Source organism: Ailuropoda melanoleuca, chromosome 12 (assembly GCF_002007445.2).
Source record: "Ailuropoda melanoleuca isolate Jingjing chromosome 12, ASM200744v2, whole genome shotgun sequence".
Taxonomy (NCBI): Eukaryota; Metazoa; Chordata; class Mammalia; order Carnivora; family Ursidae; genus Ailuropoda; species Ailuropoda melanoleuca.
In genome coordinates, this window is record NC_048229.1 from 80,923,851 (window position 1) to 80,948,727 (window position 24,877).

At 60.0% G+C, this 24,877-nt stretch overlaps 1 protein-coding gene across 6 annotated transcripts in view; it reads right to left on the bottom strand.

Moving 5' to 3' along the window:
- Positions 1-24,877, bottom strand: part of CBFA2T3 (CBFA2/RUNX1 partner transcriptional co-repressor 3) — an 84,399-nt gene that overhangs the window by 54,641 nt on the left and 4,881 nt on the right. The window lies entirely within an intron of this gene.

Sequence of the window (24,877 nt, forward strand, 5' to 3'; positions counted from 1 at the left end):
AAGGGGCCCGGGGCCGCCTCTGCTCTCGACCGGCAGGGGGCGCCCTTCCCCCGCCGCGCGCTCCGGGCCCTGTGCGCCCCGCGCGCCCCCTCCCCGCATTAACACAAGCAAAAATGCAGGGGGCGCAGCGTCTCCAGCTCCCTGGTCCCTGGGCCTGGGGGTATTTGCATGTGTTTTGCATTTATTTGCATATCATTCTTTTAATGTCTGCAGAAAAGCCCCAAGCCTCAGCCCGGGCCTCTCTGCACCCACCTTTCCTCCCCGACTGCAGCCCTCGCCCTAGCTCCCTACCCCCCACCCATTTTGCCTCTTTCCTTAAAGTGCTTTGTGGCGAATCGGATGCATTTGCCTGGTGAGTACATTGTAGTAAATCTGTGCCTTTTTCTTTCCTTCTTCCCCCAACCCACACACATTTTCTCAGGGACAAGCTGGAGTCCTAGGGTTGAGGCCTTAGCAGACAGAGGGGCCAGAACTTGGGAAGAGCAGTGCCCTGATTTGCATCTTATTTCGCATAAATCTGCATGTGAAGGTCCAAGGTCCCTAATTCCTAAGTGTAAAAATGCAGCAATATGCCAAAAAATGTCCCTGTCCTCCTTGGGCTTGCTTCACGGGCCTGTTTCTCCTCAACCCTTGACCTCTCCTTGACTGAGCCCTGCCCACCGGAGCTGAGCTAGGCAGAGGGAGCCCGCAGAGGCACAGAACAAGGGCTTGAGGAGAAGGGGGACTGCCCCTGCCCCATTCTCCTGTGGCCGCCCCGGCGCTGTGGTGGGGTCTAGTCAGGGGTTCACTCTTGACCTCCTGGGCCTCTGTCCTTGGAGCAATAAGAGGGGGTGTGGTGAATGATTTAATGGTAACACGAGCTCCTGGAAGCTCGAGACTTCACACACCAGTGTTTATCGATAGCGGCTCCTTTACGTCACTGACTGAGACAGCATTGACTTTAAGACGCACCGTTCCTTTATGTGTCACTAAGAAAGCAGACCAGCTCCCCGTTATTGTCCTGAGATGCCTCTAGATTCCAGAGGTATTAACACGCAGAAAGGAGCCCAGGTGGGCAGTTGGCTGGTGCCCAGGAGCCAGCCCTGGGGAGTTGCCACCAGGCACAACCCTGCGCTCATGCAGAGAGCTGGCGGACGCTAGACCCAGCCTGGGCCTGGGGCGCGCTGAACCGGACCCCCTACAGGCATGTGTTAAGTTACCAACTGCAGTGTCACTGGGCGAAGCCAGGGGCTGAAAACCGTTGGAGACGCAAGAGGTCCCAAACCCTGAGAATGAAGCTGCACTCTTTGGAGACAGAGCCCGAGCTCCAGGTCCTGGAGGCCATCCCACAGGCTCCTTCCTCCTGGCCTGAGCAGAGTGTGGCTGGAGGGAGGGAAGGAGCCATGGAGGCAGGGCTTCTGCCTGGGGTGTGAGCAGGTCAGAGGAGGGCCACACAAGGCCGTGGTGAGTGTGGACACTGCAGGGGGTTCCCCAGGGGCAGGCCCTGGGCTGAGCTCCGTCTTGGCATTTTCCCTGTTAATTCCCACCCATGTGCCAGGCAGGTGCTATTGGACCCCCATTTTACAGGCAGAGGGACTGAGGCTCTAATGGGTTGCCTGACTTGTCCATGGCCAAAGGGGCCCACATGGGTGGAGGTTGAAAGCCCACACCTCTCACCCACCTGGTCTTGCTGTTGCCTCCCATGGACTGGTTTCTAACATTGGAAATGGCTTGGGCACAACTTCTGGGCCCTGTGAAGTGACATTTAAGGAAAAGAATCCCATCCCTGCCCAAGACATGCGTGCAGTCTGACCAGCAAGGCCAGACTCGCCTCCCAGGAGACCAGATCCTAGGCAAGTCAGTGCCAAGGCAAAGCGCCACACGGAAAGTGCTGGGTGGAGGGGCGCAGAGCAGGAGGGACGGCAGTGGGGAGAGTGGCGTGGGGATCGGAGCACCCCTGTGCCAGTGTCTGCAGAGGCAGGAGTCCAGTTCACGGAGGAGGAACCACCTCCCCTTCCTCGTGGCATTGCGGCCCCCCAAGTGAAGTTAGCTCTCCACCAGGATCTCGTTTCCTGGCACACACCACAGAGAGGGGATGTGCTCTGCCCAAGGACTCACGGCAGCAAAGCTGGGGCCAGCACCCAGGTTTTCTGACTTGGACTTGGGTGCTCACTTTGGGGCCCTGTCCTTGTTGCCTCTTAGGAAAACAACCTATCACGTCCAGTCCTCTCCAACTGCCGACTCTATGCTTCTGTCCCCCCCGCCCCCGATTCTAGCTCAGGGCTTTGACAAAGATACGATTGGTAAGTACTGACCCTTGAACAATGTGGGGGTTAGGGTCACCACCCCCCTCTGTGCAGTCGAAAATCCACGTATAACTTTTGACTTTCCAAAAGCTTTGCTAATCGTGTACTGCTGACCAGAGCCTTACTGATAACATAGAGAGTTGGTGAGCACATGTCCTGTGTGTTACATGCATTGTCTACCACGTTCTCACAGTACAGTCACCTGGGGAAAGAAAATGTTATGCAGAAAATCAAAAGGAAGACAAAATACTTCTACAGAACTATACTGTATTTATCGAAAAAAATCTGTGTGCAAATGGACCTGTGCATCTCAAACCCATGTGGTTCAGGGGTCACCTGCACTTGCCAAAGGCCCCCTGAACCGCGTTAGCTCTGCTGCAAGAGCACCCTTCGCTCTGACTCCCAGTCGGAGCTGCCATCCAGGGCCCTGACCAGTGCCCCGGGCTTCACCTGCCAGGTCCTCATGGGCCTCACCACCAGCCTGGGAGCTGGATCTTGCCACCAGCCCCGTTTGCCTGAAGGGGATACCCAGGGCCCAGAGAGCTTGGGTTCTTGAATGTCTTTCACAGAGCTGGGGTCCCACCCGGTCAGCCTGGCCTGGGAGTCCAGGCCATCAGGCACTGCAGACCCACTGGTCTTTAAAAATAATTCTGAGCAACTTGGGACCACATTAAACATGCCTCCGTTATACCAAAGAACCGAACAGAAATTTAAATAGCTGCCAAGAGTACACAATCTGACCATAAATATGGACTTTTTAAAATAAAAGCGTGATGGGTGGACTAGATACCATAGTGGTATAATTTTTGAAGATTTTATTTATTTATTTGAGAGAGAGAGAACACGAGAAGGGGGAGGGTCAAAGGAAGAAGGAGACTCCCCGCTGAGCAGGGAGCCTGACATGGGCTCGACCCTGGGACTCCAGGGTCATGACCTGAGCCGAAAGCAGACGCTTCACCGACAGAGCCACCCAGGAGCCCCCACCGTTACCCATTTAAGATACACGAAGTCCTCTTTGGCACCGAATTTTCACACAGCTCTCTAGCTGTACCAAAGAACTTTTAAATACAACCCCAAAAGCATAGTCCATGAAATAAAAATGTGATCAGGGGTACTTCATTGAAATGAGAAATGTCTGCTCTGCAAAAGACATTGTCAAGAGGATGAGAACACAAGCCACAGACCAGGAGAAAATGGTTGTAAAAACACATCTGATAAAGGACTGGTGTCCAACATGTACGAGGAGTTAAATCTCAACAAGAAGAAACAAACAGCCCAATTAAAACATGGGCGAAACACCTGAACAGACACCCCGTCGAAGAAGATAGAGGGATGACAGACGAGCATGTGAACAGATGCTCATTCGTCACTAGGGAAATACGCCCGAAAACGGCAGTGAGATACCACGACCCAGCTATTAGAAGGGCTGAACCGAGGGCTGGGCCACCCCCCCGTGTGGACCGGCCAGGCAGCAACAGGGTTGCGCTCGCTGCCGCCGGGAAGGCAGCGCGGACAGACCCTTTGGAAGGCAGTTTGGCAGTTTCCTACAAAATGAAACATGCTCTTATCATACGATCCAATATCCGTGCTCCTTGGTATTTACCCACACGTGTTGGAGACTTACATCCACACAGACACCTGCACATGGATGTTTATAGCAGCTTCGTTCAAAATTGTCAAAACTTGAAAGAAATGAAATCGTCCTTCCGCGGGTGAGCAGACACAGTGTGGTCCGACTGGACCATGGGGGATATCACTCCGCGCTGAAGGGAAAGGAGCTGTCACGCCACAGAAAGACGTGGAGGAACCTTTACCGCACGTCACCAAGCGAGAGAAACCTGTGGAAAAGCCTGCGTGCGGTGTGATTCCGGCCCTACATCAGGAAAAGGCGCGGCTTTGGAGCCGGGAAAGCCATCAGTGGTTGCCAGGGGTGGGGGAGGCAGGGGTGGGCAGAGCACTGAGGAGTTTAGGGCAGAACTGGTCTGTTTGATGCTGGGACACACACCATTGTACATTTGTCCAAACCCACAGAACGTCCGCCACAAACAGGGGAGCCGAAGGTAACTGTGGGCTTTTGCTGCTGATAATGTATCAATATTGGCTCAGTAATTGTGACAAGGGCCTCAGGCCAGCTGGGGGGGCAGTATTTGGGGGCTCTCATGCTCCGTGCTCAGTTTTTCTGCAAGCCTGAAACCACTCTAAAAAATAACTTGTATTAATCTAAAAAGAAAAGGCTCCAGCAGGCTAAAGGAGAGCTGTGAGAGACCCTTCAAACACAGTGGACGCATAACAAAGGGCAGCCCCCCCACCCCGTCCCCACCACTCCCTTCGTTCTTGGTTTATACGTGTCTGTCTGACCCGACACAACTCTATCCTAATATCTTTTCAGTTTGAAAATCTCTTACTTTCCTATCCTACAGAACTGGGTAAATGGAATATCAAGATTTAAATATTTTCTTGTGTTAAACATTGTTTGTCTTCCGGACTGGATCATCAGTATAATTATTACCAGTATGCAATTAATGCAAATGATGTGAATTCATGATACAGTCAGAGAATTAATAAATGACAAAAGTAAATTTTGATTTGAAATGCGGGCTTTAAAAAGAGGGATGAGGCAGAGTTGTCTGAGTGGTTTGCACGCGGGTGCGTGCCAGGAGAAGGCAGGAGGAGACATTAACCCCATTCCTGTCATGAGTTTTTAATCACATAAATAAACAGATCCGGACGAAAGGCCCCCGTGCTCCCGACGCCACTGTGGCCTCCTCCGGACAGTTCAGTGCCCGAGCCACACAGTGACCCGTCATAAAGTGACTTATCAGCTGACCAGTCCACAGTCCTTCTTCAATCTTGTTGCAAGAAAAGACTGAAAACTGCCAGAATTGCAAAATGATGTGTTTTCTGAAGCAAGAAGGCACAGGTGGGGTACCAAGGCTGGGCCCAGCCTGGGACACATGGGCCCTTTTTTGGGAAGTGAGAGGCAGTGGCCCCTTGAGGGAAGCTGGGAAACAGGTCAGCGCCGGGCCATCAGCTGTAGCTGGTGTGGACATCAGCTTCTGGGGCCTGTGTTGTCCACACAGGGAGAGAACGGAGATGGAGCTGGGGCTGTAGCCAGGAAGCTCCCCCCCAACCCGGAGCATCTCTTGGCTTTCTCCCCTCCTGGCCCCTCACCCAAGACCAGCTCAACTCCTATCCAGGATCGGCCCCTCCTGCCAAGGGAAGCCACGCTCAGGGCCCCGGGCAGAGACACGCAGGAAGACAGGGGGGCTGAGGGCTCATCCTGTCCACAGGCGTGAGGGCTGAAGCGCCAGGCTGGGCGGGGTGCACGCTGCGCCAGCGAGCAGGGAAGCAGGCTGCGCCAGGGGCTCAGGGACGGAAGGTACCTTCCTCTGTGCACATAAAGGCAGCTCTCCTGTAACCCAGGGCCCACCTTTGACAAGCTTTCTTGGGGTCTCTATGGGGAACCCTGCCTGCCTGGGCCTCGGGCCCACTGCCCCACCCCCACCATCATCCCCCTCTCCTTACTCACAAGCACAACCCCTACGGGGGTCAGGGATCCATCCCTCCCAGACCCTGCCCAGCCCTGGACCCTGCCTGGCCAGTCCCCCCACCTACCCCCACAGGCAGGTTCACAAACACGCTCCTCCCCTTGCCGGTGATTGGCTCTGCCGTGAACATGTGATCCAAAACTCTGCCTGGCTCCCGCCTGAGAAACTGCCCTCTCCTCTCCCAGCCCGTGGGGTCTCCAGGTGACCTGGACCTGGCACTGCCCGTGCCTACCAGCTTGAGGACGGTGCTGACATGGGGGCAGGTGGACAGAAGGGACGGCCCCTCGGGGGGTGTCCAGCTGCTCAGCCAACCCTGAAACCCACGTACTTCTGCGCCTGCTAGTTCAATAATCAATTTCCTTTAGGTTCAGGCTGGTTTTATCCAAAGTTTCTGTTTCTTGCAACCGAAAGCAGTCTAATTATTTGCCTTCCTTTCCAGAGGGTCTGTCTTCATCTCAGCTGTCTAAGGGCCACGGTGGCTTATCAATCACCCCCAACTAGACCACGTACCAGGAGCACCTCTGGCACTTGTGTAAGCAGGATCGGGACCAGAGGGCCAACGCTCAGGCCCAAAATTTAAAGCGGCACCAAAAAATTCGGCATTGGAGATAAAATATGTTTTAACCTGATATTTAAAAATATTACAATCACTGACAAAAAATCCATGGTGAGCAAAATACCGAAAATTCAAATAAAGACAAGATTCCCATCACTGGTTTCTCCCTTTGGGGTCAGCCAGGCTCTGTCTGGGCTCCTTCCCCCAAGATGGGGGTGGAAAGGCTGGTCAGCCCAGCATCCCACATTACGCAATCACTGATGCCCATTCCCCCAGGTGACTGTGGGTGGTTTAAGGTCACAATTGGGGAAAGAGGGACCCAAGGCATGTCACAGGCCATTCACAGGCAGGTTCCCCCTCTGTGCTCAGACCAGCCCTGCAGGGGGACCCGCCACACAGGTGGGCAGATGGGCAAGCTAAACCCCCACCTGGATTCTGAGAGTGGGACACAGGCTCTGGGGGGTGAAATGCCTGGTCTAGGGGCAGGGCTCGAATGAGTGTCTGGCACTGTCTTCCTTGGCTCCCCCAGAGGAGGACATGGAGGAGGCCAGCGGGTGGCTGGGACGTGTTGCCAGGAGGTCCTGGGCAGGGGAATGGAAGGAACTCACAAAAACAGCCCATCCCCCCAGGGCCGCTGAAGCTTTGTCCTCTGGGCACCCCATGAGATCTGCAGAAGAGCTGGCAGCGCCAACCTGCTGAGAGGCCAGGGACTGGAGCATGAGTGTGTCACCCCTGTTCCTTCTGGTGAGGGCTGCTCCAGAGACTGTTCTCCTGCACAGTGGCCAAGGGGGGCCATAGACGGGGGTGGCCGTGGCCCAGAGCCAGAGGATGTGCACAGAAGAGGGGCAAGGGATGTGGGCAGGCGAGGGGTGTGGGCACTGACCGTGCCTGGACAGACCCTGCCAGACCCAGCTCCAATGCCCCCCAGGGTTCCCCCAACCCGGCTCAGGTCGCCTCGAGTCCCAGAGTCCTGGCACATTCCTCCTGCAGTTGCCATCACTTTATTCCCGTCATTTGTGTGTTTTTTTTTTTTTAAAGATTTTATTTATTTATTCGACAGAGATAGAGACAGCCAGCGAGGAGAGGGAACACAAGCAGGGGGAGTGGGAGAGGAAGAAGCAGGCTCATAGCAGAGGAGCCTGATGTGGGGCTCGATCCCATAACGCTGGGATCACGCCCTGAGCCGAAGGCAGACGCTTAACCGCTGTGCCACCCAGGCGCCCCCCGTCATTTGTGTTTTTAACCTGTGTCGATGCTGTAGGTCGGAACACCAAATAAAGACTCAGGGCGACAGTCACGTTGAGAAAGTTGTGAAGACAAACTCTCCAGTGAGGTCGCTAGTTATTGTGTGTGCCAAGCCAGGCCGCTTAAGTCCCGGTCCCGGGCTGGGCCCAATACAGGCTCCAGCCTGGCACGCTCAGCAGACGGAGCTCTCCTGCAGAGGGCCGCCATCTGCCCTCTCTCACCTGCTCAGGTGCGTGATGGGTGCTTTTCAACCTCCCTCTCCTTCCAACCTTGGAACCACCTGTGGGGGTCATGTGCCATGTTTCTGCAGCTGAGGAAACTGGGGCCCGGGGAGACCCAGGACTCGTGTGGGGGTGGGGGTGCACCCCGTCCCTTTCTGCTGTGCTGCCGGCCCTCCCCGTCTCACTTCTGCCCATTGTCTGGCCGGTCACACCCTGCACCCCCTGGCCCGCCCGTCTGCCAGCATGTCTGCACCACATAGACGGTCACCAGGAAGGAGGCCACGGAAGGGGAGCCCATCTCCCTTACAGATTGCAGGCAGGAACCGAGACAGAGCTGCCTGAGGAGGAGGCCGCCGTGGGGGCGGGGGGCAGGCCCTGCTAGGGAGCTGCCGGAGGGCTGGGGCAGTCCGGGCACTGGACGATCGCCCTGCGTGGAGCCCCAGCGCCGCACAGCTGGCCCTGAGGAAGCCCTCGCCTGCAGGGACCAGACGCTCCGTCTGCAGCCCTCGGCTCTCTGGGGTTCCCGTCCCCGCTTTGCCGAGGGATCCCAGATGAAGTCAGAGAAGGAAGGTTTCCACAGACTCGCGCTCACCCAAGGAGGGCCCGAAGCCACGGGGCTGTGGGAGAACACTGAACCTCACTGGTGATCAAAGGCCCATGGGTAGGTCATCAGGCACTGCTTCTTACCGATAAAAAGGTCACATTTTAAAAAGGAAAATACGCAGGCAGGCATGGTGCGCTGCTGCTATTTCCCCGCGGGGCACGCTGGCGGCAGTTATCCAGAGCTGTAGGTCAACCCAGCAGTTCTCTATCAGAGGACCTACGGAAACAGCACCGTGTAACCATGAGCGACGGGTCATGCGCCAACCACCGTGGCCACCAGATGCCACGGGCGCCCTACTCTCCCCAGCAGGGGAGCAGAGTGGAGGTCCACAGGCTCTCCAGAGACAGGTGAATGGTACAGACCCCGTCATGGCACAGGGGGTCATTGGAAGGGGCTGGAAGGGGCCCAGCAGGCGTCAGGGCAGCCAGTGGCTGGCTGTGACCCCACTTTCGGCTTCTCTGATTTTCTGCCACGTGGAGGCCTCACCGCCCCCCCCGCCCTCCCCTCCCCGCCCCGCAGCCCGACTGAAGGGGAGTCTCGCACACGCCCTCTCTGCAGCGTGTGGACAGTAACTGCGACCGGCTCACCATTTCAGCCCAAAGATGAGTTCGGAGTTCTCCCTTGTCTTTCGCCCATTTTGGATGAGAATCGGGCAGGCCGTGGACACACGCTGTGGGACGAGTGACCGCGTGGCCGCATCATAGGGAATGTCCACAGGTCGAGGGGGGGTTTAAATCCCCAGGGACCATGCACTTCCCTAGCAGGTGGTGTCAGGCCAACCTGCTGTCCCATTTCGGGGGATGATCTTATATATTCCTCACTTCACTTTGAAAAAGAAACTCCACGTGAGTTAAGGAATAAAATGTGAAAAACAAAGCAGGGTTAGTATCAGAAGAGAACGCCAGGTGTCCGTGTGATACTTGCTTCTGATGAAGGAAACCCAGAAACCCAGAAGAAGACGGACACACTCAGCCCCCTGAGCATCGATGGCTGTGCCCTGCGGGGCCAAGGGAGGCCTGGACAGAAAGGGGAGTCAGGTAGAGGACTAGCGACCCCACGCACACACTACGAAGGGGCAAAGAGGAGGAAGGTACGTCCCACAGGAAGACGTACCAAAGAGACCATAAACTCCTGCACATTTAGGGTTTTTCTCCAAAACTCCCTGGCGAGAGCCAGGGTCAGCCGTGCCCGTGGGGCCTCCACACTCCCCGCGGCTCCGTCCCCTGGCTGCGCCTCAGAGCTCGGGAGCTTGGGGACCCCCGTCTGTCTGGGGGCCGCTGTGCCCCGCGGCCCCCCGTGCAGCATGGCCCACCCTCCCTGCAGCCTGTTACCCGAGCCAGAACATTCCCCGTCCTGCCTGGGCTCCCCAGCGGGGCTTCTGTCCCCTGCCACCGTGGCACCCTGGCCGGCACACAGCCTCGCCCCACGGCGCCCCAGGAGAGGTGGGTTTGTGGCCGCCCCACGGACAGCGAGGGGCTGGGCTCTGAGAGCCACACTGACGGACCAGCCTGCTGTGGTGCCAGGGCGGGCAGGCCCAGGTGTCAGCTTAAGAGGGGCTCCGTGCAGGGTGGGTGATCTCCAAGCCCACAGGCATTGCCTGCTCTGATAATGGGGTGGGGCCATTAGCGTCAGGGGAGCCTCCTCTTGCAGGGCTCCGGGACAGCTGAGAATCTGGTCCTGTCACTCCCGCCTCAGATAACAGCGCCGGCTTCCTGGATACCCCCTTTGCCCTCTTCGTCCCTCAGTCTGTCCACAGTTGTCTGGGTGACCCGACCTTCCTGGGTCTGTGACCTTCAACGGCAGGGCACAGAGATGGACAGATGAGACCCGACCCCCGACTTCACACACGGGGAGACAGCCTCAGAGAGGGGAGGCAGCACGTCCAGGTCTCTGCTCATCTTCCAGGTACGGCCCAGTTATGTGAGGAGGGTCCAAAGGGGAAGGTGACCCCTGGGGGGTCTTTCCCCCACGGAAAGGCCGGCGTGGGCGGTGAGAGCCCCTGACAGCCCCCTCCCTGCTCGGCCTGGGCCCCCATGAGACAAAGGGTAATACAAAGGCCTGGACGCAAGCCCTTGGGTCCCGCATCCTGGCCCACCTACCCCCTCTCCTGGGTTAGCCACTCCCGATGGGTTTGCTCCCCCAGCCCCACCCCTGCCGCTGGTTCCGTGTCCTGCCGGCGGGTCCCACGCCGGCGCAGGAAGACCAATGAAGGGAACACAGGCATGAAGACCCGATCTGTGGCGCCCAGTGTCCCATCCCTCCCTTGAAGCCCAGACCCTGCCCCCCAGAGACGCGGAGTTCTAGAACAGCCCGAGGCCTCTGCCCTCACCTGCAAGGCTCCAGGTTTGGTGAGGTGAGTGGACGGGGTGGAGTGGGGTGGGTCTGAGTGCAGGGTGGGCTGGGGGCTCCTGGGGCGGGTGGGGGCCCGGCGGTGGGGCAGAGACAGGCTGAGATTTCTATTTCCGGCTGTGTGATTGCTGATGGCTTTCATGGCTCTGTGGCTCCAGGGACTGTAATTCTCCCTGTTGAAGTCATAATTTGCTCCCAGGAATCTTAATAGCGTGAAGTCTCTGGGTTTCCCTCAAGGGGACGGGCTCCCACCCCGGCTCTGGCCTTCCCAGCAGGACCCGTTACGTGTGCCGCACACAGGGACCCGCCTCCTGACAGCATGTGAGTGCGGCCTGGGGGGGGGGACGTGTTGTTTGGGGCTGTCCAGACTGCCTCTTCGGGAGACAGACCTGCCCTCTGGCCACAGGGTGGGGCCTGACCGGACAGGGCCCCCGGAACACCTGCTGGGCAGGCCGGCCACACCGGAACCCTTCCTGGGGTGGACGCCAAGGGTGGGAGAGCTGCCCTCCTGCCGTGTGGCGGAGCCGGGGGCGCCAGGACCCGGGTGCCTTGGAGCCAGTCCTGGTGTGTGGAGCTGAGCCCGCGGGCCAATGGGAGGCAGGACCAGAGACGGGGAGAAGGGGACAGATGGCAGTCCTGCACACTCGGGGGGTCCTCTGCCCCTGGGACAAGCCACCCTCTCTCCCCTCTGACGCCACGAAGTCCTGTTCCTTCCTGACTCTCGTGTGTGATGCCCTTCACACACCTCACAGGTGTTGCCGACCACGACGGCCCTTCCATCCGGACGACCCCGCAGCCGAGGTTCACCTGGTGACCCAGCCCCTCAGCCACAACTGGCTGGTCCCTGAGCACGATATACGGTCTCCTGAGAATTTGGGGGGAAGGGGCCCTGGGGTGTCAGCCATGTGGCCCAGAGCATCTGAGAGGGCAGCTGCCCGGGTTCCTGCCGCTCTCCCCCACCTGACCCCAGCTCCCAGAGGCCAACAGAGCCTTGGGGTGGGGAGGTCCCAGGGAAGCAGAGCCTTGCTTCTTCTGTGCACAACAGAGCAAGCATTGAGTCAGAACTGGGACGCCCCGCCGAGGCACAGCCTGAAGGCCTGGGGGGAGGTCAAAGTGCTCTCGCCTCCCGACCTCGACCTCGATGGGCTGGAGGCCTTCACCCACCTCCCAGCCGCATGGACATGGCCTGCCCAGCTTTTCCCTGGGGGCCTCGGGGCCAGACCCCAGCAGCTGGCCCTACTGCTGTGCAGGGGTGGAGGCGGGAAGGCCCCCAGCCTCAGTACGTGCGGCATGTGCGTGGTCCTGAGCACTGCAGTTTACCTTCAGTGTGGACACTGGATCGCATGGCGGTCGGCTCACCCCCAGATCCTTGGTAGCCTGGAGCCCAGGCCACGCCTCTGAGCACGCTCTTCCCTGGAGCCAAAGCCACCCCTTGGATTTGAGGCCCCCGTGGCCATGCCCGAGGGCAGCTGGGGGCCACACCTATGGAGGACAGGTCTCTGGAAGGAGCCTGGGAATCTTTGTTCCCGTCAAGTGCTCTGGAAGTTTCCAACGCTCACGAGTCCAGAAACCCAGCCTGCTCCCTGGGGACTCCCTGTCAGAACGGCCCCTGCTTCCTCCTCCCAGAACACCTCCGCCCCCGTGGCCGGGGCGCCCCGGGCTGACACTGCGGCCTTTCAGGGCTGCGTCCCTGGCCAGCTGTCGAGGCTGGCACGTGAGAAGGAGGACAGTGCTGGGCGCAGAGCGCCAACGGGTGGGAGCACGTCCACCTCTCCTTGCCATTCTCAGCAGAGGGAGGATGACAGCCCGGAGGTCGCGCCACCTCCCCGCGCAGGGCCCTCTGCAGACATCCCCCACTGACCGTGCCAGTCCCGTGGGCCTGTTCTCATCGGCCCCGCCAGACAGCCTGCAGGCCAAGAACCAGAGAGGGGGGGTTGCTCGCCCAAGACACACAGCACGTCGGCAACGGGGCTGGGCTGACCCAGGCTCTCACACCCTCCCCGCTGAGCAACGTTAACTCAGAAGGTGGCACAGTCCAGGTGGATTACGATTCAGCCAGAAGAGGAGCGCGGTCCCCATGCACGCTGCAATGCCCGTGAACCTCAGAAGCCTCACGCTGAGTGAAGGGAGCCGGATACAGGCTCCTGCTTACGTGACCCGTCCAGACGACGCAGAGCCACGGACCGAAGGCACATCGGTGGGGGCAGGAGGACGGGGGACTGCCAGGGATGTCGGGTGTCTATGGGGGGATGGAAACGTTCTAAAATTAGGTAGCGGTGCTGGCCACACAGCTCTGCTGAAAACCGCTGGCTCATACGCACCCAAATTGAGTTATCTCAAGAAAGCCGTTTCAGAATCAGAGCGGAGGCAGACACCGAGGGGCAGGGGCTGGGGAGGGGCCAGGAGGCAGGCGCGGTGTGCCCGTGAGGCCCCAGCAAGACAGTTCGGGGTGCAGGGAGCCCCGGAAGCCGTGGCGGAGCCCGTTGAGAGGGAAGGCCCCAGCGCGGGCCACGTGGGGAAGAAGACCCAAAATAGTTCTAAGAACCTGAAACTCCGGGGAGAAGTGGGGGGTGCTGTGGTCACCCCGAATGGGGAACTCCTCGTGCAGGGAAGGAGAAGTTTTCTCTCCGGGGGTTGGGGAAGCCAGGCAGGGGATGGTGGGGGGGGGGNNGGGGGGGGGGGGGGAGGAGGGAAGGACTCCCACACAGAAACGTTCAAGTGTAGGGGCCTTGTCTGATTGTGGCGAGGGAGGACTCCCCGTTCTCCAGATGGGGAGACTGAGGCTGGGCCCACCGCTGTCTTTGGAGGCTATGTAAACACAGGCCCCAGCGTATCGGGCCAGAGCTCTGCCAGCCCCCACTGCAGGCCGCGGGCCCACTGTGTGGGTCCTCTGTGTGTCCTCACCCTAGCCAGGCCCTGCCAGGAACTCATTTTTTGACCGTTGTGAGCCAAGGGCCCACGCCGTGCCGGGCACCATCTAGGGCACAGGGGGATTCAGGTGAACCGGGTGAAACTGGCCTCATGCTGTCAGGTTCCGGCAGACATGGGCAGGCCCACCCTGTTTCCACTGATAAAGGGGTCGGGGTCACTTGAAGCCACCCCAGGAACAGGATCTGTGCCCGCTGCCAAGGACAAAGGCCTGTGGGACCCACCGGCCCTGCTCTGACTGATGTGACCAGACAATCCCACGGATAGCCGTGACCCCTGGCCGGCTTTGGCAAACGGCATGCCTCTCCATTGCCGGCACACAGGTTAGAGCCCCTGGCGGTTGACGGTGGTTTTTGGAGGACTCGCAAGGAAAGCCAGGACTGGAAGGAGTGTACATGCCCAGGGCCTAAGAGGGGGCTTGAGGTTTGTCATGGTGGCCTGGAGGTCTCGGATGGGAGGTGAGGACAGAGGCCAGAGGCAGCATGGGCGTGCTGTCCCCGTTAAGCTCAGGCACAGGAGAGAATGGTCTAGAAGTAAATTAGCACAATGCTGTGATTCTCAGAGAAGCTGCAGGGGGAGCAAGACAGAGGGACACCCAGCGAAGGAGAGAGAATCAGGAGAGGAGGGTCCCGGGGAAGCTTGAAAAGATAACAAAGAGAACATGGGAACAGGGAAACACTGTTGTCCAGGCCCCAGGGGGAAAGGCTGGCTCTTAGTTTAAAAGTTCCAAGGAGGATGGGTCTGTCGTCCCCTCGGGTGACGTTCAGTAGAAACCTGTGGGGCCAAGACGAGACCCTTTGAGGACGAGCCCAGGGCCCCAGGTCACTGCTCCCATTGCCTGTGCCCTCGGGAGGCCCTTCAGACACAGCGCCGTCTCAGCATGGGGGCCAAGGCCAGTGTGGCCCTCCCCTCGTCCTCCACGGCCAGCAAGGACGGCCATCAGAGGGATGGTCATAGGGTCACCTGCACCAAGGACCTCGAGGTGCCAGAGCTGGGTTGATAGGGCCATGGGCGCAGAGGCTGCCAGGAGACAGCAGAGAAGATGAGAAATCGGAAGCTGGAGAGTCCTGGTCTGGGATGGAGCCTCGGGGACGGGGACAGGAGCCCCATCATGGTGAAACAGCCCTCTGGGAGTGAGGCATCGGCAGAAGCCTTGGTTTTGCTTCAGAGAACGGCTGGCCCACGGTTCGTCCTCTGTACTTTCTCTCTTCCTCTTTCTTCCTGCTGGGAAGGCAGATGTGATGCTTAGAGGTGGTGCAGCCACTTTGCAGCCAGGAAGCCATGAGGAGGAAGATGGTAGAACAGGAAGAGCAGAAAAGCCTGCATCCCAGACAGTTGCCCTGCCTCAGCGCCAGTTCCACTCGCCTTGGGCTTTTGTCATGTGGACCAGAACCATTCATTCTGCTGTCAGCGTCTCCACGGCTTGCCGCCGCACACACCCCTACTGGACACGGGCTTCAGAGCCTTTATGGGCGGGGAGGCCAGAGTTAGGAAATAAAAACAGTTAGGAAATAAATTTGGATTTCAGATGAATAATGAATAATCTTTAGCACGAATGGGTCCCAGCCCGTACGTGGGACGTGCTCATCCTCCCCCGCTGGTCTGAAGTCTGACTCTAACTCAGCTCTGTTGATGGAGGAAGTCACAGGAGCCGAGGGGTTGCAGGAGTCGTTTGAGGTCTCGTCTTGGGCAGGTGGTGGGAGCAGGTGTAGACGTCTGCTGAGCTCGGGGGCCGCCCTCATTTTCATTCTGGCCTGGTGTCTCCAGCACTTTCTTAAACCTGCCGTCGTGGGACGCGCAAAGACATCCAGAAAATCCGCATCGGATGGAAGACAAGAGCTGCGTAGAGAGGGAGGGCAAGCGGAGGGATGTTCTGATCGGACATTTTCACTGCATTTGACAGAAGCGTCAGTGGTCCACGGATTGTGGGGGGTGGTTGACCCTGGGGCTGGTGTCTGGCTGCTGACCTAGGACTTGAAGGCAAGTGGGTTTCGAGTTTGTTCCGTGTGCCCAGGGCCGTCAGAAGCACTGTGTAGTGCAGGACGCAGAGGCCTCGGCTGCACTCAGCATGGAGCTTCTGGGAGGCCTGGCCAGGCCCGTGACACGCCCTGGAAGGGGCACCCGGTCCCTGGACAGTGGCCTGCAGCCCAGGCTGGGCAGTGGGGCCAAAGGTCCACTTGAAAGGACTGAGAACGGACGTCCAGGTTCTTGGGAACCACATTTCCGGGAGTGGCATTCGCTGAGCCCCTCGGAGCACCTTCCCCCCCGCGTCTCCCTGGCCGTGGGGGTGCTCGGCACAGCCCCAGCACAGAGGCCTGGCATGACCCTGGGAGGACGTGCCCAGTGCCCTGCCCATTTCTGCACACAGACGTGGCTTGCTCTGGCTTGCTCTGGAGGTGAGCTTGGGGCACACCCCCCCGTCACAAACCGGTGGCCGCTGTGGTCTGCGGAGGACGGAAGGGAAGGAGTCTCCGTGCCCTCCTCCTCAGCCCTAACGCAAAGGCCACCAGAGGCCCCAGGCGGAGACGCTGGCTGGACAGGCAGGGAGGGCGCTGGGGCTGGCTCGCCCGACAGCAGCCCTGAAGGCGAGGCCCAGGGCAGGAGGGAGGTCATGGCGCCCCAGGCCCCGGATGCAGGGATGAGGCACAGGGCGCCCCCAGCAAGGCTGCTGGCGAGGTCCCGCGGCCTGCAGGACACGCTCGGGAGGGTCGGCGGGCAGGGGCCCTGAGTCCTGGAGTAACTGCTCATCTTTTGCTGTGGTTTTTTTATTTTTTAAAGAGAATTATTTTTCCTGTAGTAAAAGACGGTACAGAAAATTGCCCGTTTTAACCATTTTGAGGTGAACGATGCAGCGGCAGGGAGGGTCCTGACAACGCCGTGCAGCCCCCAGCCCCGTCTGGCTCCAGGACGTTTTCTTCCCGCAGAAGGGACCTGTTCCCTGACCTGTCATCCCGGTGTCTCTCGCCGCAGCCGCCGGGGACCCGCTTCCTGTCCATGGGTGTGCCTGCTCCTGGCGTCCCACGCACGGGACCACGTGGCAGGAGGCTCCTTGTTCTCAGCCTCCCAGCTCCCCGCTCTGCCCTCCCGGCTGATGCCTCTGGAGCACCCAGTTTGCCGGCACCATCCCGGCGGTGAAGCGACCGGCAGACTTCAGACCCTGGTGAGAGCGGCCTCCTGCCGAATCCCGGATGGTCGCGGCTCAGCCTGGCGCGGGCAGGGGTGGGAGGCACAGGGCTGGTTCGGGGCCCGGCCCAGCCACAGCGGTGGTGAGGCTCCTCGCCTGTCTGACCTCCCTTCTCCTTGCACTGTGGGTGGAGGGCTGTCGGCCTGCAGGGGTGTCCTCAGAATCAAGAGGGAAAAGAAATGGAGAACCTGCCGGCCCCCAGGTCCAGTCCCCCGCAACAGCGTCCACAGCCAGGGTCTTCAAAACCCGCGCGCACGTGACCAGGCTTTCTGGGGCACCAGCAAGACAGCTGAGAGGAATCGGCGAGGTCCTCGAGTGCCACGTGGTTCTGGCAAGAGCGTGGGCCTGGGGTCTGCATGTCTCTGTGCCTTACCTCACCTCTCCTGACTAAAGTCCCACCTCACACCTGCCCTGCAGGGAGTCTGACTGCAGGCCTTTGTCTCCGGGCACAGAACCCAGCAAGGCTCCCCGCCTCCCCACGGTCCTCAGCCGGGAGCAGCTGTCCCACCCCACGAGAAGGCAGCGGGAGGGCCCCTGGGAGCCAAGGGTCCACGGCCCTCAGGGGGTGTGCCTCTCTGCACTTTCTAGATGCGCCCATCGGAACCCAGACTCTCGGTTGCAGGTTCACGGCAGGAAATTGCCAAGTTGCAAACTATTTTGTTCGGTAGAAAAGGCTGTTTTCCTGACTCTGCTGTAACGTCTCAGGTGGCGTTCTGCTTTCATGGGGTTTAAATCCACCGTGTCCTCCTGCTAGTTTCTCATCCATTAGGGAGACACATTTTTGACCCAGGCTTGCTCTATGTTCATATAAGAATTGTTTTTAAATTTTTGAAAGGTATACTTTGGATTTGCCTTCCTACCTTCTCCCTCTCCATCCATCCATCCGTCCACCTAGCCTTCTATCCATCCACCCATCCATTTATAGCAGAATTGGAACTCCCAGGTGAGACCGTTGGGTCATTTACGAACATGATTATTTGGACTGAAAGCTCACAGTCTGGGTGGGATGGCCCCCAGTGAAGACGAGTCCTGCCCGTTTGGTTTTGTGCTAATTACGTGCGCTAAACGGCAGCTTCAGAGTTTTCATGAAAATAGGTCCCGTCTTCAGTATAAGATACAGGGTACACTGGACAACATGACCTTCGACTGTTTAAACAACAGCGTTCAGGTGTTGGGAACTGCCACCGGGCACCATCGTCAAGGGGCCTGTGTCTGATCGTTGGTTGGACGTTTTTGGCGCCATGTCCCCCCCTTCCCCAGGCTGCAGTCCTGCCTCCCCACACTGTTGTGTTTCATGCCGAGGGGGCCACACGGCTCAGAGCAGGTGTGTGGAACAGGTGTGTGTCCTCCTAGTGCTGTTCACGCACACGTGTCTCACACGTCCACATGAGGTCGGCCGCGGGTGTAAAGACCTGCCCTTCTCGAAACCCTGAGGCCGGGCTGTGGGATGTAGCTAACCGTCACCTTTGCAAACGTCTCTAGTGGCCACGAGGTCACCGTCACCCACCCAAAAAAGCAGCAGCCCAGCGGTTGGGTGTGACCGAGCTGGGTCAGGCCGGTTTGTAGAAATATCGCCTTAAAGGGAACCTGGTTTTTTCAAAGCAAGTTTAGGGGACATGCAGGCAAAAATAATAAAAAAAAACTGCAGAGACACGCATTGAGAATAGTCTCTGGAGTCCAGCGTGGGACAGGTGCCTTCATCACCGAGGGAGGCCGTGTGGTCTCTGTGCCACGGCACTGAGTGCAGAAGCTGACGTGCCTCCTTCACGGAGGCCAGAGGATGAAGGGAAATCACTTTCCTGAGAGCTCAGCACCCAGAAACACTGTGACGGCCATGCCACCATTTATTATGACACCCCCGCCGCAGGGCCCGCTGTAGCCTTTGCTGGCTGTTCCAGTGTCCAGGCAGCAGCAGGCCCCGGTCCCGCCCAGGTCTGCTCCCCAGGCAGGCATTTCAGGCCTCTGGGCAGCGCTGCTATGTATCCCTGGCCTCATCACGGGCTTGATGGGGGTGTCCCCTCGATCGTTCCATGCCTAACCCCCCCCAGCATCAGCCACGGCCCCCTGTGCTGTGCAGTGGGACGATGTGGGGGATGCCACGGGGGCTCAGCAGTGACTGGGCAGACACAGAAGCCCCTGGGAGCCTCTTTCTGCTGGCATCACGGAGGGTCCAAGGCAGCCCCCCCCCCAGTCACTCAGACGGGCTCTCCCCACGTCCTTGGAGGCCTCGTGCTCCTGAGCTGACACTGTTCAACACCTGCAGGACGCGGGGTCTTCCGCCAGCTGGCCTCCCTCCGCTGTGTCCGCGGCAGGAGCAGGACGGGAGGTGTCAGAGCGAGGGCAGCCTTCCCGGCCCCTCTGCTTGCAGCTGGACATGCCCACGGCCTCATGGGGCCGGCCACTAGGCCCACGTTCAGAAAGGATTGGCCTGGGTCAACTGAGGCAGCCCACCCTGTGCTCTGCCTCCTGCCTCGTCTCTCTGGCCGGTGCTGGTCTCCACCACGAGAAACCCCCAGAAACATCCACGCCCTCGCTGGACGCGTCCACCCCGTACGGAAGGCCTTTCAACTGGAGATGTGGGGAGTCTCCCTTCAGCCCCACCCGAAGCCCTGCCTTGTCTCCTAGAGCCCGAGAGCTCAGCCAGCCGCCATGTCACATTATCGCGGAGAGAAAACTGGGGAAGAACACCTAGAACTTGATATTTTATGTAACAATCTGAAATACTGAAAATCACAGTGTCTCTGGGAAGGACACACACAGATAAACACAGTCCCTCGGATGGTTGCAGCCTTGCGGCACTAAGGGCTGGCGCGTTCTTGCCCCACGTTACAGAGGAGGATACGAGAAGGCGCTGGGGGTCCAGCAGCTCGGTCCAGGCCCCCCTGGGGCCGGCTGAGTGGGTCCTGCCCCCGCAGCCCAGCTTGAAGGGCTCGTGGCTGGGGCAGCCTCTGGGGGCGGCCGCCGCGTCTGTGATAATTCATTTTTGCAGAGAAGCGGAGGGGAGGGACCGGCTCTGCCACGAGCTGCGGCTGGCCCTGAATGTTCTTGGTGACGTGCGTGTGAAGTATTTCACAGTTTAAATGAAAGAGGGGCCACGGAGACAAGGCGGGAGACAACCGAGGAGCACGGCGGAAGCCCAGGTGCCGCGAACGGGTCCGACCTGTCCCTCCCATCTCCCGGGTCCACCGACTCAGAGCAGCTTGCCTGTGGACGGGGGCCGTGCACAGAACGGTCCGTATTCCCACAGCCAGAGTAGAGGAGAAAGAAGCCAGTGCCGTTGGCTTTAATGCTACGTTTCTTTAAATCTGATCCTTTCTCAGGTATTCAAAGTTAACAATTAAGGTATTTTGCATCCTATTTTTGCTCAAAGACTTAAAAGCGGGTGCCAGGACTCAGGCTGGGGGTGCGCGGAGGCTCAGAGGGGCCCCGTGCTGAGAGGCGAGGCCCCGCTGTCCTCATCCTCGGGCGGAGGCTGGGCTGCAGGACTGTGGGTCCAGCTGTCTCTGGGTGGCTCTGGGAGGGCGGGCGGGCGGGAAGCACCTGGTAGTTTCGGTTTCCGACAGGAAGCTGCCTGCTCCTATCTCCCTCGCCCCAGCTGCACCCTCTGCCCCGAAGCTCTGGGTGGCAGCCCCGCCCGGAGAGCCCCCAGGTGGGGACAGCCCCTCTCTCTGCAGACGAGGAGGGCTGGCTGAGGGGCCGGAGCCAAGCAGAGCCCCTCGAGGCCTCCTGGGCCTCCCAGCACTTGGGAGTGTGAAGACCCTGGGGGCCACGAAGGTGGGGAGGGGCTCTGACTTGCATTTTTGTCACCTGTCTGTCGCCCGCTTTTAGGATGTATGGTCCCAACCTTGATGTAGAGAATGTTGTGGTGGTAGAGGGGCAGGACCAGGCTGGACGTCTGTCTGTCCATGTGTCCAGGCCTGGCCAAACATCAGGACATTGCCCTCCAGCCAAGGCCCCGGGAGGGACGTGGCAGAAAGCAGGGGCCACTGAGGGCGGTCAGCGGCAGTAAGGAGGCCAACTGCTGTCCGTCTGGGCTCTGACTCTGAGCTCCAGGCTTGAGCGTTGGGGTCCCACGCCCTGGCCGGTGGAGCCCCACACAGACTGGGTGCTGGAACCCTTGGGTCTCGTCTCTTAGTAAGGGAGCCCAGTTGTGAGGAACCCCAGCGCCCAGCCCTGCAACAGAGGGGCCCCGTCTCTGAGGAAACCCCGAGTCTCGCACGGGGATGTTTGGGGCTGCCTCGGGCTGGCCTGAGATCCGAGGCCACGGCAGCTTGCAGCGAGGGGCGCAGCCCAGGGGACAATGGGCAGACGTCCCTCCTGCCCCTCCCGCTGGCCCTTCCCCCCACTCCACTCTCCCTCACAGGGTCAGCAAGGTCGGGGCTTTCCACAACACTCAAAATGCACCCCAACTTGGGAGGGAAGGAGGAAGCTCTGGGAGCCGCGGGGCGGGGTAAATTGCCCAGTTCCTTCTCCACTGGACTCTCTCTCAGCCGCCCCAAGTAGCCTTTGAGGGAAGGGCCTGCAGGGGGTCACAGGCAAGCTCGGGGGAGGCAGTGAGCATGGGGAGCTGGGGGCACAAGAGGGAGGGGGAGTTGGGCCCTGGGGCCGGGTGGTGTGCCGGAGCCATCCTTTACCAGGCCCCCAGCCTCTGGGGGCTGTCGTCCCCACGTCTCGGATGGAGACAGGCCTGCGGGGTCATGGGGCTACCGGCCCAGCCCTCCCACCTCGGCCATGGTCTCTCCAGCCTGCTGCCTCACGGCTGAGCAGACAGCCTCAGGGATGCCAGGCCACGCAGGGCAGAGCACGGACCCCTGCCCAGGCCATGTCCGCGGAGCAGTCTCCTCCAAACCGCTCCTGTCCCTCCGGGGCCTCCTCTCCCTGCACCTTCGTCCCTCTTCACAGGGTCCGTGATGCTCCTTGGACCCAGGGGAAAGGCACGGCCAGCAAGAGCGCCAGGCCCTCGGGCTCCCTCCCCTCCCCTGGGCCGAGGGCACCACAGACAAGGCCGGGTCATTAGGGTAAGGGCTGTAGTGGGGCTGGGCCCACTCCGCTGTCGGCCCCGTGTGTCCAACCTGCAGCCTCATCTGTACCTTTGTCCCCTGAAGGCTGCAAACCCCACGTGGGCAGGTGGCCCCCCACTGCTTCCTCTCAGAAAGGGACCCCTTTCCACACCCACCCCTCTGAGACCACACCACAGATCCACACCCTTCTCCAGCCCTCAGCTGCAGGGAGTGGCGCTCAAAACCGCTTTGAACACTTTGGTGGTGGGCAGTGATAAACCCAGGGCCACCGTGGGTGCTTTCAAAGGGCTCCCCAGGAGCAGCCAGCAGAGGGGGCTTCGCTGGAGGGGCCCTGGGCTGGGCAGCGCTCTACCAGCATCAGCTGGGACTCGCGGGATCCAGGTGTCAGCTGCACCTGCCTGGGCTCCCTGGGGTGGAGCGAGCAGTTCCCACCGCGGGCTCGGGGAGGGTCCAGCTGGGGGCGAGGGATGCTGGGCGAAGCTTTCATATCTGGAGTGGTGGATGCAAAAGGGATCTCTTTCTTGAGGTCCCACCTTGGGGTCCTGCCCAGAACATGCTGTGTGACCTTGAGCAGGTTTCCTGGCCTCTCTGATTTGTGTCCTCATCTTACAATCAGTCTGATGACGCCTTCAAGGCTGTCTGGGGGAAGCCGCACCCTGGCCCAGGAAGGAGCCTGGAGTAGATTTACGCATCCTGCCCCATCTGCCCTGTCCGGCAGCCTGGGGAACAGTCCCATGTCCCTGTTCTCAGGGCTGGCTGCGGCCAGTGACGCCCCCAGAACTGTGTCCCGAGGAAAGGGTCAGGTCCACTTGGGAGACCTGCGCTGCCCTGGGGACAGGCCTCCTGGGGCTCCCCTCTCCCCACCAGAGGACTGCTGAGCCCCCAGCGAGGACCAGGCCCTCCCGCCTGGAGCAAAGGTGGCTGCACCCGAGGACGGGTCTGCCCAAGTTCTCCCAGACGCCAGTCCCAGCTGGTGAGCCCACACGGGTGCCACACCCGATTCCCCCTGACCCACCAGTACTGCAGTTGGGACAGGGGTTTGGACACCTCTGACCAGAGCCCTGGGCCCCATGGCCAAGTGGGCACTGGGAACAGAGGGCAGGAAGAGAGGGGGCCATTCCTCCCTCCTGTGGTCTGCTGCCTGTCACTGTCCATACTGAGACGCCTCGGGCTGCAAGGAAGAGGACCCGCAGACCCCCCAGGGATGCCCTCTGGGTAGGAGAGGCCGCCGGGTCTAGGGGGAGCCACCCCATCCTTGTCCCCACTGCCTGGGAGGAAGCTGAGGCCCGTGTGGACATGCTTTAGGGAGGTTTCATTCTCTAGCTACCTGACCCCACCTCGGACTCAACTCTAGGTTCTGAACTGGCCCCTGTATCTGGAGGGCTTGACCTTGCCGGGTTGGGGGCTGGAGGTCGACACAGCTGAGGAGGGTTCAGGGGGATTCCAGAATCCTCCATGTCCTCAACCAAAGCAGGCCTCTCTGTGGACCAGCCCTTAGGCTGACCTCCGACCCAGACCCCCTGCTGGCCACTTTGGGGAAACGGGGGAGGGTCTCACCCAGGTTCACTTGGTTGTGCCAAGTGACCTGTCCAGCTCCTACCATCTCCAGGAGGCTTGGACCCCAGCTGCCCAGAGAAACTGGCCACAGGGCTCCCCACTGTGGGTGTGGGCGCCCTCCAGGTCATCTCTGAACACTTCCCCTCGAGGGCCGAAAGTCAGCCCCCAGGTCCAACTCTGGGCCCTGGCCCTCTTGCTCTGTGACCCCAGCAAGTCACCCTCTATCTTGGGGCCTCGGTTCCTTGTCTGACAGGGGCTGTCATGACAGATTCAGGGTCTGGAGAGCAGCGCAGCTGTCCCCAGGGTCCCTGCGGCGGCGTCAGCAGGCACGCGCTGTGTGTGGGGTGGTTGACTCTCCTCTGACATGGGAGGCATTCACTCACATCAAGTGCTGAGCACCCTGAGAGCCAGCACTGCCGTGGGCACCAAGGGGACGGCGGTGAGCAGACAGCGGAGCCAGCACACCTGTGACACAGGAGAGGGACGGTAGATACACATGGAGACCCAGGAAATGCCGAGTTTGTCCATTGCAATAAATGGAAAGGGGAAAATGCAGGGGGAAAGAGGGGGGTAAGCGGTTAGCGGGGCGGATGCCTGAGGGAAAGGGTCTCAGGGGGGAACAGCACGTGCAAAGACCTGGGGGCTGGAAGGACAAGGGTGAGGGGGGGAGGCCAGGCGGAGAGAGGAGAAGCCCTCGGAGGGCATGCGTGCAGGTGTGATGTGATCCAGCTCAATGTTTCAGAGGTTCACTCTTGCAAACGACAATGACAGCGCAGCTCAGCAGCACCACGAGAAGCACCCACCGGCGCCCGCTGCCGTCGTGGGCAGCTGTCCGGCGATCACCCTGGGGAGGAGAGGTTTGCCCGCCGCAGCTGTGCACGTGGAACATGCACGTGGTGCTTTAATAATGATAATCTCAGCAGCGCCCACTGCAGTCTGACCTCTGGCCCCATAACAATCGCTACGTATGACCCGGAGTCCACGGGCCCCTCGGCCAGCCTGGAGATTAGCCCCCCCAGGGTGGGTGGCACTCCAAGAGGCCTCTCTTCTCCCCAGGAGCTGTCCCCCCCTTCCCTTGGCTAGCAGCAACCGAGGCCTCACCCAGAGCAGATGTCTCTGGGAAGGAGCACTGGAGGGAGAGTCCTGGCTTAGTTGTAAGCAGCTCTGGCCTCTCCCTGGGGCCACTCTTCCTGGCTGTGCCTCCCCCGGTCAACTGTCATCACGGAAGTGAAAGTGTGTGAGAAAGCCCCACACAGCTGGGTGCTGAACCAGGTTAACACGGACGCCTCTCTTTTCAGGCAAGATACCTTGAGAAGTGAAAGCCTTCTTGGCCTCCTTCTTGGGACTGCTTCCTCCAGGAAGCTCTCCTGCATCACACC